Source organism: Galeopterus variegatus, unplaced genomic scaffold (assembly GCF_000696425.1).
Source record: "Galeopterus variegatus unplaced genomic scaffold, G_variegatus-3.0.2 Scaffold1707, whole genome shotgun sequence".
Lineage (NCBI taxonomy): Eukaryota > Metazoa > Chordata > Mammalia > Dermoptera > Cynocephalidae > Galeopterus > Galeopterus variegatus.
In genome coordinates, this window is record NW_007727818.1 from 326,549 (window position 1) to 333,762 (window position 7,214).

Genomic DNA, 7,214 nt, shown 5'->3' on the forward strand with positions numbered 1-7,214 from the left:
GTTGGAGGTGGCCGCGGGGCCACGGGAGTCTGGGGAGGGCTGGCTGTCCCAGAAAGGGAGCGGGGATCGAGGCAGGCGGCACGTCTTCCCACCCCAGCCCCCCACGTGTCTCACCACGTTTTCACCTTTTAATAAACGGGACTATTTTTAACCCGCCTGCCAACACCTCTGTAAGCTTTTATTCTTCAGTTGAAAACTGGCGATGCTGATACATCCAAGGAGGTGTAGAAGCTCCTAACACCACAGAAGTTTGCAGGTGCGGGGTGCGCAAGGGAGGAAGAGGGCAAGTTTCTGAAGGAGCCCCCCAAAGACAGCGTGGGAAGACACAGCCAGTGAGGCGCTTGGAGAGGAGTGGTTGGACCCCGGCATGCAGCTCTGACGTCTGGGGTGGGATGGAAGGGGACCGACGCTTCCCAAGGGCAGTGCTGCCCCTCCCGGGGCCGTTCAGATGTTCGAGGGGCAGGTGAGGGGGTGATGTCTTCTCCAGCTCTGGGCTCTGGATGGGGACAAGGGAGGCCTCAGAGTCCCCCGATACCTCTTTTCAAGGACAGAGGTGAAGAGTCACTTCTGGCTCTGAGGCGGACATACAGGGGAGTGTCCTCAAGGCCAGATTCCTTTTCTGCTTCCTGATGGGGCCCAGAAAAGCCCCAGACCCCAGCCCCAGCCCGTGCTGCTGGCCCTCACTGTAGGCCAAGTGCTGCACGTGGTCACAGGTCACCCACCAACCCTGTGATGTCTCCATATCGATGCTCTTGCCGGATACTCAGGTGGTCCAAAGTGGCCCAGGCTGCCACAAAAGGAGGCGATCCACCTGTCTAGAGGCACTGAGAAGCCAGTGCTGGCCCTCCTTCTAGAAATACGGTGGAGAGAATGTGAGCATCATAAGGCATGGCGGGTGCGGTAGAAGGCTCCATGGAGGCGCCCAAGGGAGAGCCTTCAAAGTACCCCCAGCCCTGGGTTTACGATGGGCCCAGGCTTTTGGAACTCCAAAAAGATGAGAGAGTTTTAAAAATAGAAGACTGAACTCAGCCTCCCCCCCATAAAAAAAGCCTGCTGCCCAGTATTTCATGGGCACCACCCTGGCCTTCAGAACAGTTTCAGGATTCACAGAGCAGCAAGTGCTGTGCATACAGTAGGCTGCCCATAAATGCTTGTTGAAAGTGCCTTCTCCCCTAACAAACCAGCACCACTGACCTCAGAATGATGCTCACGAGTCGGCGATTGTGGCCGGCGGGCTCTGCTCAGCTCGTGAAAGCCCCAACCTCAGCAGCTGCCTTTGGGGGAAGATGGTTACAGGGAGAAAACCAGGTGGGCTGGACAGGGCAGGCAGGGACTTCTGGCCTCTGACCCCCGCTGGTCCTGTGACCAGTGACTCTGTCTGAGTCACCAAACCCATTAAGAGCATCCACAGCCGGTCCTGACAGGCAGGAGCTTCTAGGACACGGGGAGCCTGGGCTCTGAGGGCCGAGCAGCTCACACCAGGGCTCTGCTGCTGCGGGCGGCGGTGGCCTTCCCTTCTCAGAATCCCATCCTTTGTTTCTAAAATGGAAATGTTGGAAGTGGATCCTGAGGTTTCTTCCATACTGAAGGTTGAGGCAGCACCCCCAGCCCAGTGTGCAGTAGGGCCCCCTGCGGGGTGTCCACTGGGGCTGTGTCATGCTGTGGTGCCCAGAGGTCTGCATCCTTGGTCTTTCATGCACACAGACTTCTCCGGGGCCGAGGCCCTCTCCAGGGCAGCTGTCCTCCATGCCATAACCCAGCCGGCACGGCAGGAGCCTCCATGTCTCCCAGGAAGGGCAGGGAAGACAGGGAGGAGTGACCTGGTGGCTGAGGACCACCTCCACCGGGGAGGGACTGCATGCATCTCGTCGGCCAGAGCTGGTCCCACGATCCCACAGACCCACCGGGAGCTCTATCACCCTCCTACTCCCCAAAGGGAGGACTGTGAACTGGGACCTGGTGAGCACACGGGAGTATCTCTGCCTCTTAACTTGATCCTAAATGAGCAATCAGCAAAGGCTTGCGGGAGTCTGGGTCGGCGGCCATTGGCGGGTGGAGCAGTGGCCGAGAAAGCAAAGTAATTATTTAAATGAGTCGATTCCGGGTGGGCTTTGTCCTTTAAACATATTAGATGCCTTATTACACTTCAATTAAACCCCCATTTAGGACAGTGTTTAAATGGCATTTCCGAGCGAGCGAGCCGGCCCTGGGCTCTGGGCGTCTGGGTGACCTTGGCTTCCCGCAGCCGTCTGACCGCCGGTGATGGATTGCCCTGGGAGAGCTCGCTGACCCTTGGCTGGGGGAAGGCAGGTTCTAATGAGGGGTGGTGTAAGGAGGTGCTTTAATTTGCCACGACCACCTGTCACTCTGCAGCATCACAGGCAGTGACCGTGTCATTTTCTGTGCTTTGTTTATCCATCAAGTAAATGTGAAGCCAAAAGTGCTCTCACTTCCTTGCTGGGGAGACCTTGTGCTGGGGGTGGGGGTGAGACGGGCGCCCTTCTCAGAGCAGAGATGGGAGTTTAGCAAAACAGGAAGAAAGCACAAGCAGACGCCCGCCTCTGGCCTGGGCTCTTCACACAGCTGGAAAGAGCAGGGTTTTAGTTGCTCGTGTCCAGGGCTGCCGGCACGAAGTCCTTGCTGGGCCCCACCACAGGGGGTGAGTGGGTGGCCCAGGCACGCTTCCCTGTCATTGGAGACCCAGCTCAACATGGACATTGTCTGGAACTGCTGGACAATTGCACAGCCAAGCAGAATCTTCCCCGACCCTGTCCCACGTTCCTTCCACACTTTGCTATTCCAAAAAGGGCCATGGTCCTTTTATTTCCCACCCACCCCACCCTGGTAGAGGTGTTGCATTTGTGTGTGTGTGTGAGTGGGGGCTGATGATTTCTCTTTGTTGGAGAGAACAGCCAGGGAGAGCAGAAGGACATCCCATATGTTAGTGGCAAAGCTGTCGTGTTGCTGTTGGGGACAGGTGCTCTTATCTCTTCTGCCCACCCCCCTTTCTGTCCTGGGCCCCTCCCCCAAGGGTCCCTTAGATCCTGCCCTTGGTCAGGGGTTGATGAGCCCAGGCAAGGTTAGTGCTTTGGCCTGTCAAATTACATTGAGTCCTTTAGTGCCATGCCACTAAATTTAGTGTCCCTAGATGATTCATCCACAGCTGGCTTCAGCCTGAAACATTCCCCTTCTCTGAGGTATCAATTGCCAGTCTTTAAAAATAGCTTTATTGTTTACTTCTGATTATAAGACTAATACATGGTTATTGCAAGAAAAGATCAGAGAATTCAGAAAGTATGAAGAAAATTCTGCCTCCGTGTATTAGTCCCATTTCTGTTGTGTATAACAAAATACCTGATACTGGGTAATTTATAAAGAAAATGAAATTTATTTCTTACAGTTTGGAGGCTGGGAAGTCCAAGGTCCAGGGTACGCATGTGGCGAGGGCCATCTTCCTGGTGGGGTGACTCTGTAGCAACTCAGGGTGTCACATGGTGAGCATGGGCTGAGCAAGACTTAACCTGCTCACTCGCTCTCCTTATAAACCATCAGAACCACACCCGTGGCCACCCATAAACCCACCAACCCATCACTTCATGAGTGGCTCAACCAGTACTCGGGCAGGGTCCACACGATCTCATTACCTCTTTCTTAGTGACCCCACCTTTCAAATACCATATTTGGATTTCCCACCCTCTTAACAATGTTACAGTGGAGATTGTCTCCAATACATGAAATTTTGGAGGACACATTTGACCCACAGCGCCTGCCAGCCTACACCCAGCGCCTGTGTGGATATGCATATTTGCCACCAAGTTGTATGGGTCTTACCCTATTGTAACTGGCCATTTTCCACTTTCTTGACCATGTGGCTGGGTGCAGCCTCGGGTGAGGCAGGGAGCCCTCTGAGCTCCAGGTTCCTGTTGGGAAACACAGGCTAAGAACAGCCCCTAGCTGAGGACGCTGCTGGCGGGCTTCAGTGAGATGACGTGCATTTGCATGCGGTTTGTCCCAGATCTTAGGTCCAGCCAGGATCCTTCCACAACCCCACTCCTGCCAGTCCCTCCACTCCTGCCTGATTCCCCTGCAGGGACGTGTCATGACCAACACAGCCCACCTGCATTGAAGGCCTCGTGAACAACACAGTAGGGCACATCTTGCTGTTAAGTCTTTGCCGATTTCCCTCTCAGATAGTCTCCTGCTGGGTCTCTGGGTCCCTCCTTGTAAGATTGTGAATCTGTTTAGCAATAGATCCAAGAATTTCTATGTGGGTCTTAGGAAGCCTAACTCAGTGCCTGTAGTTTGTAGACGGGCCATGCAGCCCAGGCTGGAAGGGGCTGGCAGAGGCGCCGGGCAAGGGATGCCCTCACCGTCCAAGGTCCCCATGGCCCTCTGTGAGCGGCAGAGCCAGCAGACACAGCAGCCACTGCTGTCATCATCCCTGGCAATTCCCAGAAACTGGAGACCAAATTAGCCCATTTTCCACGTGATGAAATGAGGCCCAGAGAGAGGGGCTCAGCAGAGGGGCTCAGCAGAGGAGCTGAGAAGGCCCCGTGCCAGCTGTGCCCACGGGGTGGAAATCCCGAAGCCCACGGCTCCCCTCCGCTCTGGCCCTCAGCCCACCTGTCCCTCTTTAGCACAAGCGTGTGGACAACTCCTGGCTGAGAGGGAAGATGGAGTGGCCCGATTCTGAAAAGTCAGCCACTATCACAAGGTTCTCGCCATTCCCAGGGGATTTCTCTTGCTTTGCTTTTTGTACCAGTGAACTAATTAAGATTAAAGAAAAACTCTCGGCTGCAGCCTTGAGAAATGGCATCCGCTCTGGAATTTGCTGGGGCTCCCACTCCATCAGCCTGTTCCTCGCAATTAGATTCGTTAACCTGCTAGGACCCAGCTCTTACACCTCCTGACTGGTGGCAGGTACCAACATGGGCCCGAACTGAGCCCCAGAGCCCATCCCGTTGCTGGGCTCTGGACCGCCGGACCACACCTGCCCAGCCTTCCATGAAAGCTCTCTGGGCGCAGGTCCTGCCAGCCCTGCGTGGCCACAGTGCCTTAGATTTGGGGGACTTGCTCTCTGTGCCTTGTGGGTCTGGCACAGGATCTGATGGAGTTAGGGGGTACAGCATCTGGCCATCAGGGTTCAGCTTCCAATCGAACCTGCTGCAACAGTGCCGGTGTCCTCGGGCATCCATTTCCGGCTCTGTTGGTGTTTGAGTTGAGCAGATGACCGTGCCTGCTGTGCCAGTGCCATCCTCTGCCTGGCACAGCACAGGAGCTCCACATGCACCTGTGCGAGGAGTTACTGTATGGACGAGGTCCAGCATGTGGCCAGGAACTACACGTGTGCCTCTTGCATGGCTTCTGCATAGCCACCAGGACCCATGTGGACCCTCCTTTGGCCATGCCATGGGAGGACAGCCAGAGCTGGGCTTCTGTGCCACTGCAGAGCCCCCAGACACCAGGGAGGGTGGGTCATGGGTGACTTAACCCTGCACAGCACCACAAACTCTGCAGCCGGATGAACTCAACCTTCCTTGGGCTGCCCACCCCAACCCCCACCCAGGGGCTGCCCAGTGTCCAGGCCTCTGCACTCCCTTGGCTTGTCAGCCCCCTGTGGCCCTTCCTGCCTTCACCGGTCACTTGATGAAATCCTCGAGGACTTTATCAAGCCTCACTGGGGCCTTCCCTGTCCCTCCAGCCCACAGGGGCCCTTCCTGCCCTGAGACTCGCCCTTCAGAGTCAACCGGACTCTAGCAGGTCAGTCGTGACCTGAAATGGCCCCAGATCACCCTCGCTGACACCTCATATCACAAAGCTCCTGCTATTTTGCATGGCATTTGCTTTTACAACCAGATACTATTAATAGCTGTTATTGGTCATGTACTTATTAAGGGCTAAGTGCTCTCTAAGTCTCATTCTCTAATCTGGATAAGAAGCCTGCAGGGTGGTTATCCGTAGTCCTGCTTTAAGGACAACATTCCCGGAGCCGGGACTGCCAGCCCACACGTGGCTCTCTGCTCCTGAGGGAGGGCCGGGGCAGCTGACCTTGAACATGCCCTTCCCAGCCATGTGGCTGATCATGTGTGTGTGCACACGTGTGCGGAGATGGAGGGGCAGGGGCCTCTCCAGTGCGGGGCTGTGCTGCCCAGAGCCGCCCACCCCCTCGTCACCCATCTGGTGCCCTCAGACCCTGGCAATTGTGTCAGGGGCTGGGGCAGCCCCAAGCCCTTGTTCACACAGGCATTGTGGAGCTTGGCTGGCCCCTTCCTCACAGGCAGAAAGGCTTCTCCTTGGAGAGACCTTCCTTCCGGGGGGACTCTCAAATGGACCTGACCCAGCAACACAACCCCAGCTTCTTTCTGGAATCTTCTGTCCCAGTAGAACTGAAGAACAGTGCCGCCTGAATCGTTCATCCCCAACCTTGTGACCGCCAGCAGGGATCCCACCTGCAGCTTTCTGGGTTCCAGCCAATTCCAAGACAATTAGCACCGTGTAATCCAGGAACACCAGCCTCCAGAGGCCCCAGGCTGCGATGGAGACCTGAGAGCGATCCTCAGTGTCCGGCCAGCTGCTGCTCATCTCTCTCCTCCCCTGGTTGTCACTGGGAGCCAGATGGCCTGAAGCCAGGCTTTGCAAGGACATGGACACTTCCCTCTGAGCAATAAGGACACCGATGGCAAGGACAGGTGAGAAGGTTTCACTCAGTCCCTGTGAGCCCAGCTGCAGTGCTGCCTGCACATCCTCTGCTCAGCCCCTTGCAAGCCAGGGGCTGCGGCACGACAGGGCAGGTAGTGGGGACAGCAGGGGCCAGAGCTCTCTGAGCACCCAGAGGGGCCAGCAGAGGACACTGTCCTCTCCCTCCTTGCCTTCTTGCCCCCCATACAATGGCCCCCAAGACCATTTTTGCTGAGAAATTGTACCAACCTCAACCCCACTCAGTACGTGCAGCGCTCACGACAGCCACCAGTGACTGAGGCCCGCCCCAGGTCAGGTGCCACACTGGCTCTCAGGGTCATCTTCTCCTCTAATTCCCATGACCATGTGGTAAGGTATCTTTTTACAGATGGGAAAATGGAGGTTTGGGGAGGTTGCCTGCAGACACAGCAGGGCAGCGGGGGAGCCAGGTTTCCACACCAAAGCCCAAGCTGGCTGTGCAGGGCACGCTGTGGGCCAGGGTCACAGAGGCTCTCTGGGCTGGGCAGAGCCACCCC